This window comes from Ambystoma mexicanum, chromosome 5p (assembly GCF_040938575.1).
Source record: "Ambystoma mexicanum isolate Mex_15411 chromosome 5p, UKY_AmexF1_1, whole genome shotgun sequence".
Classification (NCBI taxonomy): Eukaryota; Metazoa; Chordata; class Amphibia; order Caudata; family Ambystomatidae; genus Ambystoma; species Ambystoma mexicanum.
The window spans coordinates 985,479,626-985,494,262 of record NC_090930.1 but is presented as its reverse complement, the minus strand read 5'-3'; the positions used below and the strand labels follow the sequence as shown (position 1 = coordinate 985,494,262).

Sequence of the window (14,637 nt, the reverse complement as noted above, 5' to 3'; positions counted from 1 at the left end):
CCCAGTAGGATTAGTTCAGTTTTATCATCATTCAGGCATAGACCGTGCGTAGCCATCCATGCCTGGATGTTGAGATACACCTTATTTACCAAGGCCAAATCCTTGTTGTAATCCCCTGAAAGTGGGAGGAGGATCTGGGTATCATCTACCATTATTACTCTACTTGAAGAATGCTGAAATTTCTCGAAGAAATGTCGAAGATATTCCTGTCAAGGAACAAGGCGTACTGCATCTGAAGTGTAAGCGTGGAAAAAATGGAACTGAAGACAACGGGCGCTGGGCATGCTAGTGGCCTCCAAGGGACATTGAGTCGACAAGCATCGATGCACAGCTCCCGCTGCTAAAAAAATAAATTCCAAAACAGCAAAGCTGGGATATTGGAAATATCAAAGATAAGGAATATGTGTGAGGACACAATCCATTCGAAAGAGACATATTGAAAGATACCTGGCAGGAGAGTATACCATGAGATCTAAAGAGTCAAAGGACAGATTCCTGAGAGGGGAGTATACCAGGAAACCATCCTTGGAAAAGTAGTGTGAAAGAGACATTTTGCCATCATGTCAATTTTGAAGTAGTTGTGAAAAATAGACATGTTTCCCTCCTTTAAACTTGAAAAGACTTTTTTTGTTATCAGCCAAACAGTGTTGTGGGAAAAGATATTTCTACTATTTTATGAGGAATCATCGTTTGGAAAAAAACACTGTTTGCCATTCTTAAGAAAGTGCTTTATGAAAGAGACTTTCCAGCTACTCCTTTAAGACTCAGACTTTAAAGAACGTTTTGGTTATCCTACCTGAAATAATCACAGGGAAGAGAATCCTTCCTGGATTCAAAGATTATCTGTTGAATTTTTATATTTGATTTCTATGCACCCTTTATTAAGTGAAGTTCATAACATTTACTTTGCACCTTTGATTGTTTGTTGAAGTGTAAAGGTCAGATATGGTTTGGACACAAGGACTGTTTTCATAACTATGACAACAAGACTCAGACCGATCTTTGGCTTTAGTTTCCTAGGTAGGGAAATTCTCTTTAGGATAGGGACAAAAAGGCCTTTATCCAACCCTTTTGAGTTAATAAAATGTCTGATGGTGAAAACATTGTGCCGCCTCTCATTTCTGACCCCTTACAATACTGAAATAAAAACCTTGAATCTAGATGTAGAGCCATATTTTTCCAAAAACGAATATTTGGAAGAACTATTCAGTTATTGTTAATAAAAGCCATTTTGTTGCCTGACTGGGACCTCTGGGGAACGGAAGCCAAACACATCCCCTATATAGTTGATGAAGGCAACTGGATCCATTTCAGAAAACATTACTTGAATTTCTGTAACTGTGCAGAATATGGATCACTCTCAGCAGATCACTGTAAACCCCCTTCCACCAGCTCCCCACACTGAATTTGAATGCTTGAAACACATTGCGAGCCGGCCACATCCTGCAGCCCATACTTATAACATGCTCTGTGGAGTCAAGGTGCTGCATAGTGAGAGAATATATACATCAGGGCTCATGGAAGAGGTGGTGTATGAACAGCAAATTGAAAATGTTTACTTGGGGAGTAAGAGCTTGCCAGACAAACTCCCTAAGGTATATGGTGCACCCTTAGTGTCTCCCACCCTCCCCCATGCCAAACCAACACCCCAACACCCTCTTCAAGCAAGTCCTCCCGTTATGGACCACAAGATAGCTGTTTTATGATGCTGTGTCGAGCTGCTGTGGGTCTGCATTCACTTGCAGTTCTTTTGGAGGCGGTCCCTATCTTTAAAATCACCCGGAGTCCGCGAAGCGGAGTGGCTGCAGAGTGGTTCCAGTCTGCTGGAGGTGCTGTGTCGAGCTGCTGTGCGTCTGCCTTCACTTGCTGTTCTTTTGGAGACGGTCTCTATCTTTAAGTCCGGGGAGCGGAGCAGAGTGGTTGCAGTCTGCGCAGTCCACGCAGGGAGCACTGTCGAGCAAAGCTGGTAGACGGTTGAGGTGAAGGAGACTGCCCGGTTACAAGCAGCAACTGTGTGTTTTCCCGTTTGAACGGACACCTTTTCGTAGGAGACTGTGGTGCATTTGCTCTTTGATTCTGTAGAGGTGAAATCTCTTGAAAGAAATGCCAGAGAAAAATATAAAAGATACCCGTTGCGAAGCCAAAGCACTGTGCGGGTGGCCTGTCCTGCTTCTGAGACTGTAGAATTACCCCGTGTAACAATGCCGAGTGCTGGGAAGGGGAAAATTCTTGCGTTTTTGCTCAGGCGTCTCAACCAAATGGTCCGGGGCTAGGCCCGATGAATACTTCAGAAACGATAAATAACTGTACAAATACGGTTTGCGACATCTTCGGCCCGGTTCTAACACGAGTAGAGCATGAGGCAAATATTTCTATTTTTGAAATATGTGCGAACTTGGGAGCGAAATCCAGGCAATTGAAGCATCGGGGAATGACGGAGTGTCTACCCGGCTCTCTTTAGAACCCAAGAGAAATCATCGGAAACCAGTCAGGATATTTCTCACTTGCGTCCTCAAATGAAATGGGCCTCATTCCGAGTCGGGCGGTAAGGGTTAACGGTGAGCGGTAACGAGACCGGTGCCGTTAAACCCTTACCGCCCTATTCCGAGTTCCCTTTGCGGGTTGGAACTTAACACCTGCTTTTTGCAGGCGTTAAAAAACCAACCCGCAAAGGGACTTTGGAGCCAATTACGGCACCGTAATTTACGGTGCCGTAATTAGCACCTTCCCCATTCCCATTGAGCCCTATGGGGCAAAAATGGGAATGGCCCATGGTGAATGGGGAATTACCGACCCCGCCAACCTTGGAATGGGGCGGTAATTCCGCCATTCACCATGGCGGAGTCGGAAAGATGACGGCGTCAACCAAGGCGCTAATAGCGCCTTGGTTAACGCCAGGGACGGAATGAGGCCGAATGTCTTGATTGTGCAGGCCACCCCGGATTTGGGCGAGAGCTCGCTGGCAGCGCTAAATTTGGTTCTCCAGTCCCTTATCAGACTTAATGACACTGTGGCTTTTGAAGTCCGAATGAACATAGGTGCACTAGCGGAAATTCGCACACTCCTTCAAGGTATGAAGGAGAATCTACGTGCAAACTTGATACAGTCAAATGCTCCCGACAACAGAACTTTGGCAAGTAACCCCTCAAAACCTCTGCTTCTAATAAATCTGACCACCGAGGATGAAGGGGTACAGTCAGTCTTGGGGGTAGCAGCTGAGCAACTAGTAAAGACTGATGCGAACTCCTCTTCTTTAACGAAAAAGAAATCTAAAAATATGAATGCTGATCAAAAATCAAGGTGGAAAGGCTTGCGAAGGTTCTTACGAAAAATCTTGGCGGCAGCCAGTAAGTCGACCATTGGCAAGGGTCCCGCGAACTCTAATCGCATACAGCTAGGAAGTGGCAGCCACTTCTTCTATAAATGATCAGCAATCTGTGGGACCTCGAAGCAACCAATCACGGACCATCTGTTTGACCCCAAGTTGTGGTCAGTGGAACGTACTCAATGTAGTATAAAAATAGAATGAGAATGTCTTTTGATAACAAAATTAATATTTATTCAAACATTATTTTTCTTCTTTAATAGCCGCCATAATTTATTGCTAACACATAGTTCACACACTAAATGTTTTCAAAAAACATCACAATATACATATATACACAGAAAAACCTCTTAAAGCGCAATGTGCACCACAGTCTCTTCATGGGCAGAATGTATGAAAAGGACAGGGGGAATGTTGGGGGGAGGGGTTATATACCTCAGCCACCAACCTCAGGCCTGTGTCAACACTACAATATCACCCACAGTCAGAACACCCATACATAAGTGTAACATGTAATAACAAAAACTAAAGTCTACTAGGTGAGACACCTGGTGGAGCCGCTGTCTTCCAAATTCTGACGGAGCTCTCCGAAAGGTGCAACTAAATTCCCCTTCCTCCTAGTTTCAACAGCTCTCCTATTAAGGGAAAAATCACTGAACACATTATGAATGTGTACTCATTTCAAGGGCTTCTCATTGCATACAGTGTCAGCTGGCACTTAAATGCACTATGCGGGCCATGAATAAGTCTGCCGTTTCATTCCAAATTCTTTTCGGGATAAAGGATGCTTGCAGTAGTTCCAGGGTACGCTTCAGTGGAACGTCCTCAACATCGAGCAAAGACGAGATTGGGGCCAAAGGGTGGCAAAGGGTCTAATCTTAGATCTAGCTGAGAAGAGGAGGCTAGTGCCCCAATAGGGAACCATTTGATTCTTGAGGGCAACTGTCCTAGAGCCCCCACTCAGAGTATCCTGAGGACGAGGAAGAAAGTGGAGAGTACTCAATCTCGTCAGCAAGTGCTCTTAAGGAATGCAAACAGGGTGGGGTGGGACCCGTTGAGGTCCACCCGGGAGGACCCAATAACCATCTACTTACCCTTAGCTCAGAAGGGTGCGAGGTCAATGAGCAAGTGTTTGACTTTGATATTTGAATCAGTCTTTGAGGAGGAAAGGATGATTCCTTTAAAATCAACAGCAAGGACTGGCCATCCCATCATCCTTTCCGGATCTCAGTCCGATATCCTCGGCGGACTTACATTTTGTTCACCTGTTTGACAGAGATTTCTTGGGAAAAGTGTGTGGTTCACTTCCACTCACAAATGATTAAGCGGCTAGTTCTCAGACATCAGGAGGAACTCCTTATATCGGGACTTGAGTGCTAGCAAGCGATTTGAGGTGCTGCAAGCCGCACAGGCCTTAACTGCAGAAAATCACCATCAGGTGCTATTTTGATCAAGAGCTCCAATCATCTTAGCCCCACGGATTTGAGTATCTGAGTAGGGGCTGGCTGGCAGCTGCCCTCCCCACCTCAAACGGCAGACACCCTGGATTTTAGGGATAGTCTTCAATTAGTAAACTGGAATTCTATAGGGTATAATTTATTCATGTCAAACAATAAGAAGAACTTCCTAGATAGCCATGATATCATCCTTATTCATCCCTGGAAACTAAGGGTTTAAAGCGGGAGGGCTGCTGACGGCTGTAAAAATGAAAAAAGAAATTACGCCAGATTAAGCTAATCCCAGTGAAATCTTAGGCCTTCCTAGTGACAATGATTTGTGAGAAAGTAAATGACATGTATAAACAAGCAGTTACTTTGGTGATCAATGTGTATTTTAACCCCACAAGTATGAATGCAGGCCCTGTGGTATTTAACAGAATTTTGATGGATTGGCTAGCAGAATACCTGCCGGAGTAGTGATTGTTGCGGGGGATTTTAATTGCGATCTCTTGATCACTGAGGTAGTTTGGGAGGCTGCAGAGGAGGTGGCTGGGGTCATTCCTTTTGCCTGTCCATCAATCAAATTCAGTTGTGGGGAAAGTTTGGTAAAATTTCCTATCGAGATGGAACTTTGGCCAATCAAATCATCTTTTTGGGGGCACTCACGCAGAGACTCCTATGTGGTCAAATTCATTTGCTAGGTCTATTATTGATTTTTTTTTTTAAATTTGGTTTTTATTAGCATTTTTTGATAAAACAAACAATCGTAGAAAACTGAGTGACCCCTTACCCCGCCCTCCCTCCATCCCCCCAACCCCAGCCCACCCCCACTCCAATATGGGGAGAGTCGCAGCCAAGGGACCCCTGGGCGTCCCTTACCTCCTTCACCCTTCTACTTCTCTGGACCTCCCTCAACTTCCAGGCTAGGATCCTATCCACTTTGTCCCCTTTATCATAATATTTTTGTTTGACTATTTGGAGGCTCCTCTCCGTTTTGTGTAGGAGTAGGTCTTTTAGCTGGAGCCTGTAGTCCTCCAGTGCGGCAACCCGGTCACGCTCCAGGGCCTGATCCAGGGAGCCCCCCGGCTGGAGACGGGCTATTTTTTTTGTAGATTCTTTTGCCAGTTCATCTGGTTACCCCCCGGGCTCGCCGTTTGGTATGCCTCGGTTCTGTGGGGGCCACGGGATCACCTCGTAGGCCGGCCGGTGCTGTGCTGGTGGAGGCACCCTCGGGGGGAGGAGGTGCAAACAGGGACCACCCCCCTCTCGCTTCGGTGGTCCTTCGCGGCTCTTGGGGGATCGCTACCGGGTGGGCACACGTTCCGCCGGCTTCTGGCGGGGACCTCACACCCAGTGCACATGCCCTAGGGCCTTCGGTGTCTTCTGTGCACTCCGGGGATGGGAGGTTTTTTTTTTTTTTCACGTGGGGGGGGGACGGTCGGGCCGCGGTCCCGTCCTGTTTATGATATTGGTGGGGGCCCGTCCGAGTCCACTCTCCTGCTGTCTGTTCCTCCTCTGGTGACGGGGTCGGGAGCCGGGCCCCGGCGAAGGAAGAGGGGCGCCTCTCCCGTGGGCATGCAGCGGTGCGGTCTCAAGGGTCCCCTCGCCCAGCGCCGAAATGCTGGTCGCCTCTCAGGGCTGGCAGGCGCGGTGGCGGAGGGGGGATTCCTGCCCCGGCGCGGCCACCCCTTGTTATCCGGGGCCTGGTCCGGGGGAATGCACCGTCCTCCTATCCGGGCACGGGTCTCTGTCGCCTCTCTCCGCCCGTGTGGATGAAGTGTAGGGAGGCCGCTGCCTCGATCGGGGGTTGTGGGCCCGGTCCGCGGGGGGTTCGGGGTCCCCGCTCTGTGGTCCACTCACTTGGGGGCTGGGTGTCAGTTGCGACGGAGGGCGGTCCCTCCCGCGCAGTCCTCCAGGTTCGGCGGGCCGCAGCTCCTCCTCCAGCCCGCGGCCGCTCAGGTCTCCTGTGGCGTCTTCGCTGCTGAGGCCGCGGTTCCGTTTCTCTGCCTTTCGGGGATCCCCGAACGTCGATGTTTCTCTCGGGGGGAGCCCCGGGGGTTCACTGCCCGCTCAGACTCTTTTGTTCTCCTTGGGGGGTGTCAGGGGGGGGGATCAATCCCCGTTGCGACCTGGCTTCGGCGGGAGCTTGGGAATCAGGCAGCCATTGCCTGTGCGCCCCCTGGTGGCCTCCTCGATTATTTCCTTTTTAAGAATCTAGAGGTACAGGAAATGGTAGATTTTTCGATCACGGAGACTACGCTGAGTGATCACGCCATGTTGCATTTGGTTGTGAATGTTTCACACTATTGTGAGCCCGGTGAGCAATTTAAGGTTAGGCCTTTAGTGATGTCGGATAAAGCAAATAGGGTGGCCCACTATAGCTCTAAACTAGGCTCAGTGAATGTAGATCTGGCAGATTGGTGGGAGAATCTTTCCTTACAAGAGAAGTATTTTCAGTCTGACCCCAGTAAATTTTTTCGGAAACCCTCTTGAGATTGAGGAAGCGTAGGCTCGTTAGTTCTCCCTCGTCAAACTAAAATGGCTATCGCAGGGGGTAGGCAGAATTACGATAGCGAAATTCAACGGCATAATCGCCTAATGCGAAGGGAAATTAGGCAACTGCTACTTTGTCCAGTAAAACAATGGGAGTACAAGGTGGGGCCAGGGTTGCTGAGGCAGTAGTTCAGATCATGGTACCGAGTCCACTGAATGAAGAAATATATTGCAAAAAATCTGACTTAATGGGGAAAATTGTGATGCATGATACGCGTGGGATTTGGTGGATTTTAAATGACATGGGAAATAAGACGTCATTGCACCAGTCCTCTGGCGTAGCGGAGGTGGTCTGGGTACAGTTTTATTCGGAAAAGTACCAGGCAAGGGGCAGGGACAGACAGTATCTAACGAGGGAAAGTGGTACGAAGATTTTTCCTGTAAAACCCTTCTTTGACCGGCCAAATATAGAGGTTATTATCAATGAACGAAATAATTCGAGAGCGTCGGGTCCAGATGGTGTTTCTAACGGGATTATCAAAAGCAATTCTGTTTTGTGGGCCGATATCTTGTACATCTTATTCTCCTACATTATAGAATGTGGCATATATCCAGGGTCTTGGTCATCTTCAACGCTTATTGCCATTTTTCAAAGGGGACTGTGTGAGAATCTGGCTGCATATAGACCTATTTCTCTGATCAACACTTCCTCAAATATATTTGCAACTCTGCTTCTGGGTAAATTGACCCAGTGGGCTGAAGGGGCCAACATTCTTTGTCCTCTGCAAACAGGCTTCAGGAGGGAGCGGAGTGGCACAGTGATCAGCGGGATGACTTTAACAGCAGGTTTATGGATATCGGCCTGCATACGGGTCGTTCGCAGTTTGTGGCCACAATTGACCGGTCAGCCGCCTTTGATAATATCACACATTTCAAGACTCTGGCGGAAGCTACCTGAGTGGGGCATAGATCCAGGCCTTTTGTCACTGATCCAGCTTCTCTATTCGGATAATTGGACCAAGGTAAGGCTGAATATGTTGGGGGACCTTTCCAGGAAGAACTTTTTAAGGAAAGGGGTACATAAAGGGTGCATGCTCAACCCCATACTATTCAACCTGTATCTGGTGGATTTGTGGGCTAGGAGTGAAGAATGGGGGGGTTTGTCCCCAGCTTGCGAAATCTGAAATTAAGATGTATAGCATGCGCTGATGATCCTATTCTGATGAACTATACTCATTCTGGATTACAGCGACAACTGGATGGGCTAGGAAAGTATTTAACTATCAATAACTTACAGATAAATTCAATTAAGTCTTACGTGATGGTGGCCTCCGCTTGGAAGAAGATCAGGAACTATACATGGACACTAAATTCTTTTTCAATCCAGAGACTAACTTCAATATGCTATCTGGGATTTATAATTTCATGGTCTAAGTATCGTGATCAGCTGATTACGCGACTAGACAAAAATAATTTGCTTGTGCACTTGGCTCTTATTGGTTATAGAAAGAAAATGATGTGCTTTCTCGCTGGTTCCATTTATTGAATTTTACAAATTGAAAGTCACAGCAATCATTCTCTATAGTGTGAAATATTAAACATCAGGGATAGGAATTGTTTTGATGTTCGTGAAGCCAGAATACTCAAACGAGCACTGGGCATCCCAGTGTCAGTTCTAGTCAGAGCCATCCGACTGGAACTTGGTCTGATCTCCTGGTAGGCTCAATATACCAGGCGGTCACTATCCTTAATGGGTAGTCTTGAACATTCAGTTAATTCTGCCATCATGGCTTTGCTGACAAAGGATACCAACCCCTTTCTAAAGAAATGTAAAGGCCAGTTGTCAGGATGAGGGAGGAATTAGATCCGTCTGGGTCTGAATTACTACTTCAGAGAAATATCATCAACTGGCAATGGAATAATGGACTCCCAGGATTTAAGTAGATTAAGGCTATATGTTGGTAACGAGTCATTCTTTCTACCAATAAAGACCCCTAGAAGATACTTGACGATATTTCCATCTGCAAAGCTCCAGGACTGGTACCTCAGGTTTTGACTTCAAAGTCTTCCAACTCTGGAGTACCTGGACCGAAACTTGGAATACCAAAGGTTTTGGGAATTTGCAGAATGTGAGACACTGGGGCAGCCCAAACCACCTTACATCTGGTGATGGGTTGTCTGGGTTTTCTGCCTCTAATAAACATACGCTTTAGTGGTTTTGTGCATTCTACAGCACAGATTTTAAGTCATGATCTGTGGTCCCGATTGATGAATACTCCCACAGACTTCTCTCATCATTACCCTGGTCAGAATGCTCATCACTATTTTTGCGCAACTGGCAGAGGTTTCAGATCAAGGTATTAGGGATCTTGAATGAGTTGATGTTATTTAGCTGAGAATTGGACCTTGTGGGCTTTTTCTGGATAGGGGTGGGGGTAAACCCTGCTAATGATGCTAATAATAATGATGTGAGCACTACAAAAGTAACTATGATGGTTGTGCGAGCTGGGATGTGGGGGTAGGCATGTACGTATGTAAGGTATGTTCGGATTCTATGTAGTCTGTGAATTGTTGATCTGCGTATCTGAATATGCGTATATGGAACTTCCTTTTCTACCTCTTAATATGGGTTGTGTACTTGTTGCTTTATTCTTTTTCGCATATTTGTATTTTATTATAGTGTAAAAATACATTTGTATTGAAAAACACTTATTAATAAACAAAATTAAAAAGTGATGACCCTGCACATTAGAGCCCAACAGATGGTGTGGTGTCAGAAGTCAAGTCAGACACAAATACAACAATGGTAGGGTGGTTTTCCAGAAAACATTGGACGTGCAGCGATTAACTCATTCTTGGCGAGTGCAGTCCATGAGACCACTCTCTGAGACAGAATTTCTCACTGGGCCTCCAAAAGGCAGCAGAGTTCTGGGGGTGACCGTGGACAGGGATTTAGAGATAAGTGGGTGCACATTAAAACTGGGAAGTGAGCAGGACACACTCTCAGGGCATCAGAATCCCTAATGGTAAAGAACATTCATTGCCAGTGCAGGGAGATGGCCTGTGTAGCTTCTAGGCCATCATGGCTGTTGTTGGCCAGTTTAATTGGGATCTTGGCTCATGGCGCTCTGATCTATCAAACTATTAGGTAACGAGGGCATTCCGTAGATGCACTCAACATGAGTTTAGTGAAAAGGAGCGGGGAAACACACGGAATGGATGTGAGACCATGAAGCGCTACCCAATTCAATGACACAGAGTTAAGAAGGAAAGGGTCAAGTTACTGGGGCACTTGAGCTTATACAAGTAATATAAACAAAGGGACAAGGAGGACAGCAGTGAGGGAGCTACGGTGTGTACGAAAAAGTTGATGTGTTAACTTAGAGGTTGGGAGAGGACAAAAGGAGCAGATGTCCGAGTCAGTTAGCCCAGTCCCTGAGCAATATCAAACATTAAGGAGAGTTTAGTGCATGAAGTCTGCTGTGCGTTTTAAGAAGGAAGAGTGTGGATAGCCTACATGGGGCTATAGGCCAGACCCTGATGGATGCCATGTGACCACTAGAGCTTGGCAAGGTGTGTCACTCACCTGCTGGGCTGTAAGCTGGCAATAGCTGGAGAACTGAAAGGTGGAGCCTGTGACAAGCTCAATGCACGAAGAGCAGCCATTGGCTTGTGGGTAAGAATAAATACAGTGTGAAAAGTAAAGCCAGGAGGGGGACAATTCCTGCTGGTCATTAGTGTGCGGCCACACTGGGCACCTGTGAAAGAGTAGGGATCTGAACCTGGACTGGGTCATTAAGCCTTCTTAGTATAGTACCTTGCACTGATTTATTTAGTTAATCCTCCTTCCTGATACGGTTAGCCATAACACATCCTGCTTGTGTTTAGGTGCCTTTCCCTTACACACTGTAGGAGTTCTTTCAACTGAAAACCTTGAAAACTAAGGGACACTGTGGTCCCTGCCTGAAAGGAACATGCTAGGTATAGAAACCTAGGAGATAGTACCCCCAACTATTGTTTTATATATTCCCCAGGGATTACAGTCTGCGTGGTCCAGCTAAGAAGGTCACACCTTTCTTTTGTACCGTTAAGCCTTTATCAAACTCATGTCATAGAAAGAATAGAATTGTTGAACTCCACTTCTCAGGTGTGTTGAATGTATTATTCATGCCAAAGGTGACAGTACCCTAGAACATTTAACACTGTGCCGTTCAAGAACTTAAGTGGTATAGCAAGAAATATCTGGACAAATCAATTTTATTCTTGAAAAAGAATTTCTATGAAGTTCAGGATTTTTGTACTTTCTCAGGGGAAAAGTACTGGAAAATCTGTCAAAAAGAAATAAGACCTGGTTCTTAAAACGCGTGCTTTATGCAAATCTTCAATTACCCTTGGGGCTGACAACTGAGTGAACAAGCTTCTATCCCGATCCACTGTTGAACAAGCAATTTATCATTATACAAAGGATCTGCAAACCTGCAGGTATTTGGTCTTCTTCGTATGTAAACTCAGTTTGATAAATGTATTACATTTTATCTGCCTTCTCTACCTTTATCGTAGCATTGCACACTTTAAATTGGGCACCCCAAGCCTGCTTATTGATTTGCCTTTTTCCTCTCTTTTCTGTCAAACTCTATCCAGTTGTTTAGTTTCATTTTTTAGGGCGACCATTTGTTCCCACTCTTGCTTGTCTTTCACTGTGCTAGGATATGATGTTTAAATATCGTACCAGAATGTTGTACTATTAAGACCCCATTGTACTTACACCATTTTTATCTTAATACATTTTAAATTGAAATAAATCATACAAGAACCATGCCATTGAGCATATAAACATACCTTTTGCGCCTATTTCAGCTCTTCAACTTCCTGTGAAAAAAATACATAGATGATGTTAATAATCCACTCAGTTTAGTGTCAAATCACCCCGTCATGCTCTGTAGGTTCACATCCCCAGATGTAATCTAGTGGCAGATGGATATATATCATTGTGGGCAGTAACTTTGTTTTCTTGAAGAAAAACATGACATCACGCTTGACAAATCAGGCACTTGGTGTATTTGCATATACTTTATGCTTCATTTCCGTACCATTGAGAACTACTCTGCTGCCTCGCCACTGCATCAGCATCAATGGCACAATGTTTTCTATTGTTTGGTTTGTAAAGATGAATTGTAAAACAATGAGCCCAGAAGTTAAATTTAAATTAAATACAAGCAAATGAGAACACTGTATTGTAACAGATTTGAAAATGCTATGGAGACGTTTGCAACTTAAAAAAATAAACATTTGAGTATAGGGCACTAGACACATTTATGTGGTATCTTTCGTGAAAACTATCAACCAACACATAACTTACAACCGCACACCATATCTGAGGTCTACTCAACAATGCCTAGAATATTCTGTTGGTGTACAAACTACTGAATACTGCTGAAAACTGTCAAGCTGTTTGCTCCTAGATACACTCAAGAAAGATGACAACGTAGAAGCAGCGCCCGTTACACAGCCACTGAACTTTAAAATCATTGTCGACTTACCGCTTGATACAACAACACATTTGTACAAAGACCTCAGTGAAAGAAAACTAGAAACGCCTTTGGATGCAAAACTCAAATATGCTGCAAGTCTCAAGAAAAAGATACCCATCTCCCCATGTGTATAACAATTGAACTGGCTTCTTGCAAGAGCCAGGATCAAATTCAAAATCCCAGCCTCACTTACAAGTGCCAAACATGGAACGCTCCCTACCTCTGCAGCTAAATAACTCACATATTTTTTCAAGTGAGCACGAATCCTCTCGTGACTGCCTATTAGATCTATGGCGATCAAGAGCACAACAATGGGTGAATGCTGCGGAAATTGGTAATTATGATCTATTTATTCGGCCACAACATGCGAAAAGAAAATTCGACGCCTGGGCATGGATTATCAACCTGGAAGCACACGATCAGTTGGCTTCAACAAAATGGCTGAGTCCGGATCACAAAAAATTAAAAGCACAATCAGCCTACCTGATGCGATGTTACTCGCGATATTAGCGCGAGCAATTCCTGAGATTTCTTCTAAACATCATGAAAACAAAGGAAATCTTATGGCAAAGAAAAGACGCCTTATCCAAGGACAATTTATGCCGTTTTTGGGGAGGGCATATCGAAACTTTAAAACATCTAATTCTCGAATGCCAAGCTATCTGCGACCTACGTTCAAAACACCTCGGCCAATTTGCACTTCTTGATGGTGACATGGAAGCCTGGTGGCGATTAATTTCCAGTGGCAACAACGTTAAACACGTGTGTGCCATTGTAAATTACTTAAACGTGCTGCTGCAATCTCCCTGCTAACCTGTGCTACCAAAATGGGTGTGGCTCATTTGGGCTGGCTGTGTGGACTCACCATTGATTGTCTTCGGAATGCTGAGATCCTGGTCACCTAGGCGCTGTCTGGATGTCTGGAATTGACACATGATTGATAGTAGACTGCGGTTAATCTTGTCCGTCTCTGTGTCTGAGTTTCTTTTTTTTTGTTTTGTTTGCCCTTTCGGCCGGCTACAATTCACTCACAGATGAACATAGACATGTTCCGGTGTTAGGGAATTATTCCCTTTAGGGAAATCTGTGGATCAATTGTGATAAATCCTTATTTTGCTGTATTGAACTGGACTTCTTATTTGGTCATTTGAAACAAAGGTTTTTTCTATATGATAAAACTGTAGTTTTTTTCAAATAAAAAAAATAAATAAAATAAATAACTCACTCCCCCAAAGGATCCCCCCGCTCTGCCAACCTCATATTCCTTGTCGGCCCTTCCACCACACATATAAGCAAGAAGTTTGATGGCTCACCCTGCAAATTGCTGAAATACTTGCCTTAGGATCAGACCTCTGGTCATCCATTCTGTACTCTGTGAGCGCCCCTAGGGCAAATATAAGCCCTCAAAAATTATCTTGTTTTGCCATAAGGCATATATCCTAGATTTGCTTTGTGGCAAAACAAGACCACTTTTACATGTCCTATTGGGGGCAATATGTCCTGTTCTGCTTCTCGTCTCACCCTCCCCAACCCCTGCCCCCCAAGGACCCCAAACCAAATACATTTTTCGACCTAGCCCCCAGGGTCCCTAAGGGAGGGTGAGGTTATATTTATGAGGTTAATTCAGAAAAGTCCTCAAGTCTTTCCTCAGTACCAATCCGCTTAACCAAAAACCAACGTTCATATAAATACATTTAAGGTCCATTCATAGTGATTGAATGCAAAGTATTTAAAGTACCAGCGCAACACCTACGCCAAAGTGCACATTTTTAAATAAGAGTGTTAAAGGTCTTTTGGCTTGCTTCAACAAAACTAAGAGGAAACGGAGAAGCTAAATACGAGTAGTGCA

The 14,637-nt window shown here is 45.1% G+C and overlaps 1 protein-coding gene across 5 annotated transcripts in view; it reads right to left on the bottom strand.

Moving 5' to 3' along the window:
- The window catches only part of FARS2 (phenylalanyl-tRNA synthetase 2, mitochondrial), a 2,528,336-nt gene that overhangs the window by 2,421,751 nt on the left and 91,948 nt on the right, over positions 1-14,637 (bottom strand). For all 5 annotated transcript variants that reach the window (XM_069613454.1, XM_069613452.1, XM_069613456.1 and 2 more), the window contains exon 2: positions 12,097-12,126. The gene's annotated coding sequence lies outside the window, so the exon portion shown is untranslated. The remainder of the gene's footprint in view (positions 1-12,096; positions 12,127-14,637) is intronic.